This window comes from Oryza brachyantha, chromosome 10 (assembly GCF_000231095.2).
Source record: "Oryza brachyantha chromosome 10, ObraRS2, whole genome shotgun sequence".
Taxonomy (NCBI): Eukaryota; Viridiplantae; Streptophyta; class Magnoliopsida; order Poales; family Poaceae; genus Oryza; species Oryza brachyantha.
Genome location: NC_023172.2, coordinates 3,320,879 through 3,335,025, shown reverse-complemented (window position 1 = coordinate 3,335,025; position 14,147 = coordinate 3,320,879).

The window sequence follows — 14,147 nt, the reverse complement described above, 5'->3', positions numbered from 1 at the left end:
AGCCTATAGAATCTTGTCCAATCTACTAGATTTAATAGGTGAGTCGGTGGATTATGCTGGTTTGATAGTTAATTTCCTGCACATCGCAATATTACATAGATTTCATGCTTGGTTATGTTTAGATCTGAATTGTCTTGGTTTAGTTCGATCTTTTAGGTTTAGCATGAGTATCTATGCGATCATTTATTATTTATTTTATGCTGGTAACTAATCTAGCAATCCAGTTTTACTTTAGTTTACATGTTTAACGTCCTATCGGTTGCTGACTGCATGTGAGATAAGTGCTAAATCGGTCTGATCGGCTGATTAATCTTAAAACTGTCTCGGTTAAGTCTGATCTTTTAAGATAAGTTAGTTGGTTGAACTATTTAGTGATTACTCATAATTCAGCTGATAAGGTATATTTTCACATGACATCATGAAATTCCTGCAAAACAAATTATCTAATGTATCGGCTAGGGTCCTCAAGCAATATTGGTTAACCGACCGATAGCGGCTTTAGGTTTAACGGTTTTTCCTGTCTTTTTCATATCTTGTCAGTTACAGGATCAAACTGATTGACACGCCTGGTTTCTAAGATTTAGGTTCTGCATTAGAGCATTCAGAGAAACGACTCCCAGGCCTTCGTATGTGACACGTCGGATCACATGTTTTACATCAACAATATCATTCTGGTCAATGGACTATCAAGGGACCTCTAGAATTCTATGTGCCATTACTAATAATAATCTATATTAAATATCTTCATATGATGTTAGATTTTTAAATTTGTTTTAGTTAATTGTATCATGAATACCATTAATGAAATAGCTTGCACAGGATGTAACAATCCAGGAAATCCCATGAGAAAAATAGCAAGGCTACGTACACCAGTACGCCACAGTACGTCAGTACCTTATATGCAGATGAATACTCCCTCTGTCCCTAAATATTTGACGCCGTTGACTTTTCTATATACGTTTGACTATTCGTCTTATTTAAAAAATTTACATAATTATTAATTATTCTTATATCATTTCATTTATTGTTAAATATAGTTTTATGTATATATATAACTTTACATATTTTACAAAAGAACTAGTATAATATAGTTTTATGTATATATATAACTTTACATATTTTACAAAAGAACTAGTATGGTGGCACGCGCATACTGCATGGCTAGCATCATTATAAATTATAGCTATATAGGGCTCCCATCGTTTCGCAGTTGCAACTGCTTATAAGCCAAAATTTAAATTTTAGAACTTAATTTTGGACTTAATTTTATAGTTTTTTTCTCGTGGTTTGTTTTATATATTTTGCTTTTGAGTTGCTGTCAGCACGTACATAAAAGTTTTATCTATAAATTATTTTTCGTTTGCAAAACTCATTTTCGCTTATTCCTCTGATAAGCGCAACGATAGGATCGAGGATCTCTTATCTTGACAATAATTACTTTTTAATTGTTAATTTAAATTTAAATTATTCCAAATTATACTTTTTACAAGAAACCTCATTTACTTGTTTTCTACTTTTTTCTGTATAATACTTAATTTATAATTCAAATTTTAGATACTTCTAAATTCTATTTATATATTGATTTTTTTCTCTTGACTTTTGCCAATTTTAACCAAATTTTTAGATTTTTATAGATGGACTCTTTCCTTAATATCAATTATTTTAAAATTTTTAATTAAGATTTGAATTTTACTAAACTGTATTTAAACATGGAGTCTTTTTTATTTTTCTTTATTTTCAATTCCTAAAGTGTATTTATAATCTAGTTCTTTTTAACCGAATTTTTAGATATTTCAAAATTGTATTTATATATGGACTCTTCTCTCAATGTCAATTATTTTAAATTTTTTAATCTGAGATTTATTTATGCATGGACTCTTTTTTATTATTTTTCTTTATTTTTAATTTTGAAATTGTATTTCTAATCTAATTTTTTTAAATGGAATTTTAGATGTTTCTAAATTGTATTTATAGATGGATTCTTCCCTCAATTAAAATTTTTAATTTGAGATTTAGAATTTTTTTCTAAACTTTATTACGCATGGACTCTTGCAGGACGTGTAATTTCATTGTCCGATTGATGTTTCTATATCTGATCTTTTATTTTTTATCTTCCTATTTTCTCTAGAAATTTTGAGATTAGTCGAAAGAAAATATGAGAAAAGTAAAATACTGTTCTTTCTGGAGTCATAAGAGAGAAAAGTAAAATACTGTTCTTTCTGGAGTCGGACAATCAATCTTTTTCCTTTCTATGCCCGATTGATTCTTTTCTTTTTCCGATTGAATTTTTTTCATCGGTCATAGTTTATTTGTGTTTTTCTAATTTTATATACCGTTATAATCTGGACCCACTATAATCTAACGGTGTGTATTTAATTATCAATCTACACCGTTATCATCTGATCCTACCATGATCTAACGGTGTTTATTTTTCTCTTTTTTTTATTAACGTGGTGATTTATAGCCCGTGAGAGACAACGTGAAGCCTCCTTTTTCTATTTCTTTATATATATAATAGATTTAAATAAAACTAATGGACAAGCGTGTGCTAAAAAATCGTCAAACATTTAGGAATAAATTTATAGACCGGCAAAATGAAATCACAGTTTTTCACGTCTGTCCATCCATCAGGACAAGCGAGACAGATTGGATCTACTCGTCCACATCTACGGAGGAGGTTACGGCCCATTTTTTTTTCTTTTTTGTTTGGTACAGCTCGCTAGTGTGTGCGGTGCGCCCCAATAGAACGTGCAAGGAGCCCAAAAGGTGGAGGCGATCGAGGATGGCATGCGCAGAGCTCTGCGCTCGATTTCACGGCAGAATCGTGCACATGCCTGGGCTTTCATTTCACCCAAGTCAATGGCGCGTGCCATCAGAGCAGAGACCGTATTTGTTTGTTATTCATGGACTATTATTGTACTCTGTTGCCTTCTGTTTGTCAACCTCCACGTTGCCGCTGTCGCGTGACATCACCGGTGAGATCAAGGCCCAGCGTCTCCCGGCGGTGCAGTCGCGTGATTAAAATACCAGTAACATATTCAGTGGTGATGTACTTATGGATTGTTTGGTTCCCGCGAAACTACCTACCACATCGAACGTTTAGACGTTAATTAAAAGTATTAAATATAGACTATTAATAAAACTCATCTCATATTTTGGACTATTTTACGAGACGAATCTATTGAGCCTAATTAGTCCATGATTAACGAATGTGATGCTACAGTAAATATTTGCTAATCGTGTCTTAATTAGGCTTAAAAAATTTATCTAATAAAATAGTTTTTATTTATACAATTAGTTTTGTTATCAATCTATATTTAATACTCCTAATAAACGTCAAAATATCTGATGTGACAAGGGACAAAAAAAATCTCTGAATCCAAACAGCTACTTAGAGCGGTCTAAATATGTCTAATAATAAAGTTTTATTCTCCTTTCCAGTTAACCTTGGCATAAAATTTCAGGGAGGGTCTTTGTGGGGCTCCCCTCTCGCTCTTATGCTAGATCCGCACCTTACATATTACTAATTTATTTTTATTTGATCCGTTGACTTTTTAATTTATGTTTAATCATTTGCATTATGAGAATTTTTTATTTAAATATGTAAAATTATAAGTCATGCCTAACATTTCTATAGTAATAAATGAAATTATAATAAAATAATTCATAATTATATAATATTTGAAATAAGATAAATGGTCAATCGTAGATTTAAAAGTCAACGATGTTAAGTAAAAGTGCAGATGGAGTATAAGACTTTGTATTATATGTAGAACTATTTATGTATCGATGTATATGCATTCATATATTTGTCTAAATTAATTAATTAACATATATATATAAATTTAGGAATAATTATAACATCTTATAGTATAAAATAGAGGTAATACATAATTTAAAAGATTGAACAAGGAACTATTATAGCAAAAAGTGCTAGTCCACCATGGTTTTCAATTAGTTTTATTGTACTCTATCCGTTTGAAGATGCACTATTGCCTCACTAAAGATTTGTTTCCAACTAAAGTTATTTATTGATCTGTCCCTCGTCAATTATAATCATTCTATATTTAATTCCTTCACTTATATTTTCCTCTAAACGAATCACAAGTTTTACTCAATTATTTTCATGTATTTTATTAATTCATGTGTCTAATTTTAAAATATTTTTATTTTAGAACAGATATATTATGTAGTAAAACTGTCCCATCATAGTTTTCATGGGAACGGTCCATATACGACTAGAAAATTGTCATCACTCATAAGAATGTGAGGGCAGCACAAGCTAGGTGTCTGATTTCTGAATTTGTTAGTAACGAGTTATCCACAGATAGGGCCATTAAACAGGTACGCCGTTGATTATTTATCTACCCTTAACTATTTGTCTTATTAAAAGAGTTACATAATTATGAATTATTTTGTTGGGATTTATTTATTATAAAAAACTTTAAGTAAATTTGAATTTTTGTAATAAAATAAATAATAAAAACATATATTTAAAATTTAATTAGGTCGAATAAAAGAAACCGGAGGAGTAAGATCAATCTTTGTCCCTTCACTGATCGAATTTAACTTTTCCCGCTACGGTCGTTGATCCAGCTCATGGGCCGTTATGCGCCACCGTGGTTTAAATTTAGCATTAACTGATTATATCCTTTTATTTTAGTTTAAGTTATTCTTTGCGCATGAAAATGTATCGAATAGGTAGCACATATATATAGGAGCGGTAATATAGTTATTTTAAAAATATTTAACGGTCAACTAATGTTCAACTAACGGAAATAGTATAGAGGAATCAAAATAAAATCTCAAAGGTATACCAGAGATGAGCTAAAATTTAGGAGTACGTAAGGGATTGAGAAAAGTTTCAGGGGCATATAAGAAATTTTTCCTTTCTTTTATCGGGCCGGTCCACTGTACACACGGAAAACGGCAATATCGGCCTGTGAGGAAGTAGTTGTTCGATTCGTTCGGCCCTTAAGCATGTCCAACCGCTCTATATCTTCGTTTTAATGATTATTTAAAAAAGATTTCTCTGTTGTATTTGTTTCTAATCTAGCAGAACATCTATATTACATCATTCTTCCATACCATATTTAAGTATATTATATATATATATATATCAATTACACATTTCACCTTGAGCATATACTACTTAAAAAATAATCTTACATCTCTATCTAGAGTAAGGAGATAGAAACTTTAATTTGGAGATGGTGACTAAAAATAGAGGATATGTTAGATAAACTATTTAACCATATTTTTTACCTTTATCTTCTATTTGACGGTTGGAGTATGAGTTGGATGGGCATATGCGCAGCTAGAATTCTAGGACGAGGGACAATACACAACAGGGCATAGCACATTAGCACCACAAACGGCCACAAGGGCAATATTCATGGAACTAATTAACCAAAAAATAAAGAGAGGAAGGAGGAGTGGAAGAGAGGGAGGGAGGGAGGGAGGAAGCCGGCGATGGCCGAAAAAGCCCCATCAGCCAAGGAGTGAGGAAAAAAGATGAGATTAATTTGTTTTCCTGATTTTTGATCATTGTTTTATTTATTTCCATGACTTGAAATTCCACACAAACTCTTGTTAGCGCATTTTGGCACCTACGGAATATTTTAGAATATTCCAATGAGCCACTTGCATTTATTTAGATAGTTTTTATTTGGGGGTTTAGCTTCTAATCCAAATAAATGAATTGTTTTTAACGATTTGTTTTTGATTAATTGAGCTAAAAAGGAACTTTGGGGCGTGACGCAGCGTGCCTTGGACACTACCCTCCTAATTTGTTTTTACTTTGTAAACTGAATTATTAAGCTAGATTACTATAAGCTGGATTACAATAAGCTAAAGGAGAATAAGTTGTAATATGTTTGTTTATCATATTATTGGATAGACTAGATTACTGGGTTTGCATGCCTAAAGTCTGAAATGCACTCAATTATTTTGGATTTGCATGGCAACGTGCGTAATTACTTCAAAATATCAAAGGGCGGTAGGTCTTTTGCCAACAATAATCTAAAAAAGCACCTATGAAAGTGCTTATCAGATTATAGTAGGATTATAATAAGTTATCACAATACTTCATCTGTTTATTTTAGATTATTTCTAATAATCCAGATTATAATAATCTTGAGTCGAAATAAACAGGGCCTAAGTCCTTTGTCTTCTACCAAGCTGTCCTGGACCGTGACAACTTTCTCAGTGACGCAACCAACCATCTCAACCCCCTCCAACTAGGGTTGAAAACGGTTCGGAATTTTTTCAGAATCCGGACCTATTTTCAGAAACAGAACCAAACGGTCGGAATTTTTTCAGAAATTTTCGGAAACGGTATCGGAATCAGAATTTTTTTTAAAAACGGAAACGGAAACGGTAAGAGTATTATCCACCGGAACGTGCAAACGGTCAGAAAGTTTAGAGAAAAATTTCCGGAATTCCAAAACAGTACCAACATATAAAATAATTAATTGGCCTAATGGCCCAATAAGCCAACCCGGCCCAAACTGGAGTCAGGCAATCAGCAACATGTTTCCTCTCTAGCAGAGTAGCAGTTGTGTGTGCGTTGTGCTGCTGCCTGCTAGCGCCGCGCGCGCGTGCTGTGTGCGGGCTGGCGGAGTGGAGGCGGCTGCCGCCCGTGCCGCCGTGCGTGCAGGCGCTGCTAAAGCCGGCCGCCACACCTCCCACCCCCGCCGCGCCCTGCCAGCCTCGCGCCAGCGAGATCCTGCACCGTCTCCAGCCCGACTCCCGACGCCAGCACCGGCCACCGACGCCGCCTCCAGCCCGGTCGACGACGTCGCGCCGGCCACCGACGCCTCCAGACTGCAGCCACCGGCTCTTGACGCCATTGCCGGCCACCGACGCCGCCTCCAGCCCAGCCCACGACGCCACGACGGCGCGTCGCTCTCGGCGCCACCACCAGCTCCCTCCGACTGCCGGAGTGATGAATGTTTCGGTGGTATTTTAGCATTTATGATGTCTTGTTCTATTGGTTACTTTAACAAATTGAAATGTTGTTTTAAAAAAGATTTAGATACTCATTTTGAGATATTTTTATACTCCAGTAAATTTTTGATATCGTATCCAGTCTGCTCCGTATTAGCTCCGATGTTACCCGATTCCGTTTTCGTATCCGAGGTTTTCAGTTCCGGTTTCGACTCCGAAAAAATATGGAAATGAAAACGGTAGAGACGGTTTCCGTCTGTTTCTGATCCGTTTTCAGCCCTACCCAAGCACCCTGCTTAGGTCTGGCCAAATTCACCGAAAACCGAATATGATAATCGAAACCGAACCAAAATAACCGATTTATACGGTTACGGTTATTTTGGTTTTTAAATCAATTTTGAAAATTAATTAGTTTGGTTTTTGGTTTTTAATCAGCTTTTATTTTTAGAAAACCGAAATCACCAAATTAACCGAACTATCACCTCGACACCTCGCTAGTCTATATTTTGTAAGTTAGGGTCCAGCCCACGGAAGATGCCGATGCTCTCGAGTCATGGAAGGTGTGAACTCATGCAAGTTACGACTCACAAGACCGACAAAGCTACTCTTGATTATTTAGTGTCTTTGGATTAGTTATTATTTCTAGTCCAAAGGTTTTTGATTATATCTATCAGTATATTATGCATGGTGTATTAAACTTATTGTTGGTATTTTATTGGTGAAACTATAACGATTAATGTTATAAAGATCTGTCAATAATTTTGGTTTTTAACCGATGACCGAAACAACCTAACCGAAATAATTCGGTTATTGAGGTTTGGTTAATAATTTTCTAGAGTAAAATTCAGTTTTTAACGTTCAAAAACTGAAATATTAAAATATCGAATAGATTGAACCAAATAAACCGCAATGAACGATTGCCCAATCCTACCCTGCTTCCTCCCCAAGTCCCTCGTCACTGCACTTCTACTCGCTAGGTGCATCGATGCTGCCCCCTGCCTGGATGCCCACCTTTTTGGGTGTTTTTTTTCTATACGTACGACAGTTCTTTACTACGTTTTTTCAGTGATGAAACGGATCCCTCCTTCACTGCTCAGAGTGTTCTTGACTGCTGCGTACGCCGTGAGCTCCTTGTGAACCGTAGCTGTTTGATCGTGCAAAAGATCATACCAAAGTTTGTATGTGTAGCATTTTCCCAATTAAATATAATACATCTTCAGTTAAATGGAACATGGAAAGGAAAATAAGTGAGTCCTTGGGGGAAAATGGTAAGGAGAAACTAAAAAACTGCTTGCAAAAATATATCAAAAATGGCAAAATAATGAATTATTTTATGTTTGCAAAAAATATCAAAAATAACAAGGGGACCTACAGGTCTCGGTTCACAGTGACATTTTAATGAAGCCAACTAAAGTGATGATATTTGAGTCATTCAAAAGTTAGGATAGTAGATATCCAAATTTCTGCTAAGGGCAAACCTAAGATATCATCTATCCTATCTAGGGATAAAAGCGGTTACGGAAATTCCTGATTCTACCGTCTATCGCTTCCAAAAAAATATTGATTAAAGGAAACAAAAATGTTTTGACGGTAAATAATATGGTAATGATATTGAAAATGGCCTTGCTATTTACTAACCATTTTGTCGGTAGCAGTATTACTCCAGTAATTATCATTTACGAATACAGAAAAATATCATTTTTTGCTCATCTATGATTCTTCCTCCCATAAGGTGACAAGGTAATGACTAGTTTTATCTAGTGTCTCTTATGTACTGACCTATGTTGCGTACTTTTCTATTTGTATATCCTATTTTATCATGGTTTATGAACTTACTTATCGCTTAATTATTGATGACATCTCAAACTTATTATCAATTTAATACACATGTAGTTTATTTACCAGAATGAATTACCAGTTTGGAGTCTTCTGACCATTTCCGATATGTTGCTGACCGAATAATTCCATTTCCAATATACCTATATTTCCAATACCGTTTTCATTCATGGCTTAGCATTTCTGATTTTGTTTCCGAGAAATAATATGGACATGAAAATGGTTTGCATTTTTACTGACCGTTTTCATCTCTAATCCTTTTGTCCATCCTGAAAAATAGATGATGTAAGGGGAAAAAGGGGTCCCAGTAGGTTATCTATGTCATTATCTAAAATAGAGCATCATCTATAGTGGAAAAGAATATAAAGATTTCTAGTGGTGGTGGCTAGTGACAGTGAGTCTACCACCACCACTAGCAATCGCTGACATGTGGGCCATGGTTGTCAGTCGACTCTTGTTGACATATGGGCCAGTATTAGCTTGTCGGTGGAAGGCATCCCCAAGCTTCTTGGACTAGGGACGGTGCTTCCTGGTCGCTCGCTGCTCCTTCACCCGTCGCGCGCCTCGACGACCTCTCGGTTGCCCGCCGCTCCTTCCGTGCCCCAGAGACCTCAGTTCTCCACCACTGCTCCTTCACCCATCGTGTGCCCCGGCGACCTCCAGGCTGCCCGCCACGCGCCTCACCGTGGGCATGGTGTCATTGAACTAGACTACTTAGTATGCTAAGTGTGTCCATTTGTTATTTCTACACAACAAACTAACTTTTTCTCCCTCCTCTTCTTCTTTCCTCTCCTTGATCCCTCTCCGTCCTTGATTTGGGACAGCCACCTCTCCCGCCGGCGACTCTCGCTCCCCGTCGCCTCCTTGACCTCATCCTCGTTCTCCGTGACCTCCTCAAACGATTGGATCTAGCCTCTCTTTCTCGCCGAAAGATTGGGCGAAAAAAAAACCGAGATGGAGGCATCGAGGCGAGGTGGTGGCGGCGGCCTCCCTTCCGCCTACTATAACAAGCCGACGCCGATGTCGCTGCGGTCATCGCTTCCCCTGTTTTCCCTTGGAAGCTTCGCTCTCGTTCGTCTCCTCCATCTCTCGTTTGCTCTCGTTCGTTATGTTTGTTTGATTTTTTTGCGTTTAGGCGATCCTTGTGTTCAGAGTGATTCACAAATTTGTTTTCTTTGTTTCAATAATTCAGAGTGAAAAGATTCACGTGCCCTGGGAGGAAAAATTGGTTTTTACCCAAACAACAACGCCGTATGATTTGTTACGCTTATTGGCAATCTTTTGATGTTTTCGCATGCTAATTCCACACTTGTTTTTATGTCTTATTAGACTATACGGTTTTTAATAATTCAAAGATTCCTGAAACATTTACTTATCAGCATATGACATCTGCTCCTTAAAAAAATGATTCGTTTGGTCCATATGTAGTGAAGGAATATACTTTTCATTCTGTTTCACTCTTAAAAAAAGTGTCTTTCTTATTGCCTCACTAACTATGGTCCATCCATATTTTTGCTTTACTTTGTAGGTTCTTCTTCTCTTCATCTTAGCATGTGACATGCTGTCGTTTGCGTTTGGTCCTTAACATTTCAGAGTTTGACAGTAGCTCCCTACATGCGTGTCTTGTTTCTAAGCATGACTATTAGGTATTTTTTTATCTGCTCAAAACTACACTTTGCGCTGCTAGCTTTCTGAATACAGTAGGATGGCTCCTAACTGAATCAGCTCACAAATAATATAAATAGAATGTGGACTCCTAGAGGTTTTTCATACTTTATACCAAAGAGAAAGCAATAAATACATGCATATAATACAATCTCAATTAGTTGGCACATAGGCTAAACTGATCCTTTGTTTTATTATTAAGAAAATCTACATGTCAATGTTAGCGAAGAAATATCTTTTTTGTTTGACACATGTATTAAATGTTTTCTATGTAATAGGGAACTGCGAACATGCGCTGTTAATGTTTTTGTAAGGCTTTAGTAATTATGCGAAAGTATTGTACTTCTAGCATTGTAAGACAAGATTAACAATCCAAATAGAAACTTTTGCTAATGCTTGATAGTATCGTGGACCTTCATTCATCATCATCTGATGGTATTGACTAAATAATTCATCATCTTTGGACCTCCATTCATATTTGATTTTTATTTTTATTTATTATTTAGTAAAGGCTCTTTCACCAATGTCATGGTCAAACCCTCCTGGCAAAGATAATTTCATACGAAAACAAGGTCCTTTGCCTCCGTTAAAATTATTTAGTATCACCACCTTTGGGTGATTTCTGAATACAACATGTGTCACACCAATCATGGTGGCGATAAATTCTTTCAACAGTGGTTGATGGATCTAATACATCAGAAAGATCTTGTCTCTGCACCATGCCTTATACTCCACTTGGTTGGTCAATACATAAATCATGTGTGTTATGTAGACATATCTTGTGCTACGATACTTCTAGCTAGCATGCTTGGCGTTGGTAATTAATGCTTCAATGTATTATTGTCACTGTATCTGTTAGTCGTCATTACAGTCTATATGCCATGAAACTCCCGTCTGTATGTAATATGTGTTTTATGGTTCGTAAAACTCATATCTATATGCAATGAGACTCCTTTCTTTATGCAATACAACTGTGATGGTATTATGCAGAATGCACTTATTATGATTTAAGATTTTTTTTTATGTTTACATAGTATGGAGTTGTTGGTATGAATATTTTCTCATTGCAACATGAACTAGTACTAGTTGGAAAAAACTCAAAATATGGATGTTCCCTCCTCCTTCATATCTCAATATCTAATCACGAGAGGAGAAATCGATAACAACATGAGAAGATGTGGTTACAAATACTAACAAAATATATATCAATGATGTAATATGAATGTTATGTTAAAATAATAACTGATATCAGTAGATAATCTACTTTGGATGATCATCAAAATGGTAATGGGTTAATTAGGTATGTGCCATTAAAAACTTGAGGTTTGAAAAAAATACCATTACTATTCAACAATTCGTAAATATGACACTGGTTTGGATGAAACTGTCTCCACACCACTTTGTACGCAAGACACCTCTTTTCAGTTGTTTGTATTATACTGTATTTCTGTATGTATGAAATGCCCCTGTGTGAATCGGCTAAACCGACCCAATCAATTGAGATGCCGCCAGACCACACATACACACTACTCTTCTCTTGTTAGTTGCTAACCTTAACCCTAGCCATTGAGGCGACCGACATGGCGACGGCCATCGTGACGGCGATGGCTACGACGACGACCACAGCGACAGCGTGTTGCTCGGATGGAAGGATAGGGCATTTGGTAGCACCAAGTTGTACTATGGATGTAGCTAGAACAAGGTAAGCAATCATGAAAGATGATTTCAACATGTCTATTTTGTATAGCTAGATTTAAGTGGCTGTAATGTATGGCATATGGATGTTCCTTTTGCTGCTATCCTACACTGATGAAGACTAAATTATACCATGTTCCACCATTTTGATGGCTGTAATGAAGTTATGACTTCATAGATATGCCTTTCTATCATAACCATACTATTAGTTAAATGCAATTCTTGTCATATTTTCTACTGTATCGCACATAAATGTCCTAGATGCTAATTACAACCTTTGTGTAATGAATGTTCATTTTGATAGTTCTGATGTTACTTCTCATTGCATTCTACCGGTCAGAGGCACACTGACAATTATGTGTTACTAGCAATATACCCATGCTAGCGCTACGTTATCATAACGTTTATATTTATACATCATTTAATTTTATGTTAGTTAATTTTTTCTAAAATATGTTTAACTACACTTTAATTCGATTCAAGTCATACATCAAATGTACGCGTGCTAACGTATGGTGACATTTGATAATAAAAATCAAACAATTAAAAGAAAGTTTATGTTTTGGACATTACACAATTTAACTATTCATGGTCATATCCAATAATCAAATGAATTTTATGGCCATATGCGTAAAATCCACGTTGTTATTAAGACATCTATACTAAAGTAAGAATAACTCGCAGAGCAGTACATGAGTGATTATTAGCCAGAATAGCACAAAGAGCGATATAGACGTGATAATAAAATATATGATAGCTATAGTTTACTTTCTGCGAAACAATATATGCTAAAAGGTGCTAGAGACATGTGTGACACACTAACGTCTTTAAACCATATTCGACATGGCAAAGATACATGCTAAGAGGTGCCAAAATTAATTACACAAATAAGAAGAAAATAATTAATGAACCAGATCTAAAAATATGTATATATGTTCATCATCCACACATGTTGTTTGACATCGGAAAAATCTAAAAAATGTTTCTGTTACACACGTTTACACACACGCGCCGTTGAACCACAAAAACTTCAACAACTGGCATAGCAATAAGAGAGAAGCTAGCAACATGCAAGGAAAATGTTCTACCATGTATTCACTGCAGATATGTTGTCAATAATGGAAAAAGTCAGCTTCAACAATTTATCATCGTTCCAAAAGCTCTCGACTCGACTCTTGATATCAAGAAACAATAATTCAGAAATCTTAACTGAATTTAATTGGGAAGTTAAATTAAGAAAGGACAAAAGAATAAAATGATTGTTTAAGATTTTTAATGAAATGATTAGTGATCCGTCATATGGCAGTCTGTCTGTCAGTGGACGATCATGAAATTAATCTAACCTAGTGGCTTCACTAAATATCCTCAACATAACTAATTAGATCAACTCGTAGCCATGGTATTGGAGCATAAAGTTGCACTCTCAAACATGGAATCGGCAATCATAGCACAAAGAGAAGTTTAAAATTAAAGGTTTAAGACATAATTAGAAAGTAAATTAAGTAAAAGATTGCCTTTAGAATTGAATCTATAGCGATTGTTGAAGCACCGGAACTCGGTTTACAGAAAAGTCAGATAGTATCTAATATATATAGCACACGCATCACAAAAGTGATGCTAAGGCAGGCATAACTGCACATGGTATACGATATCTGTAAAGTAATAATACAAATGCAGGATAAATATAAAATCCATACCAAACCAATTGCAAGGAACCAGGAATTGGCAGCACACCAGGCATCCGTAAAGTTGCTGATTGCAGGTATAGTCCAAGTGCTGACAAGTGACAACCGGATTGGAGACTGATCAAGTCTAGTTGGGATTTAGACCTAAGAAACGAACCAATCCATATCGAACTTGGCGATGGCAATTAATTCCAAACTCGGTGGCAATGGTTCGCTCCAACTCATGGGCTTGGGCGAGAGGATCACGACGATGGTGAAACAACGTTTCGATATAGCAATCAATTGGAGGAAGGAAGAAAGGGATAATGTATGTGGGAT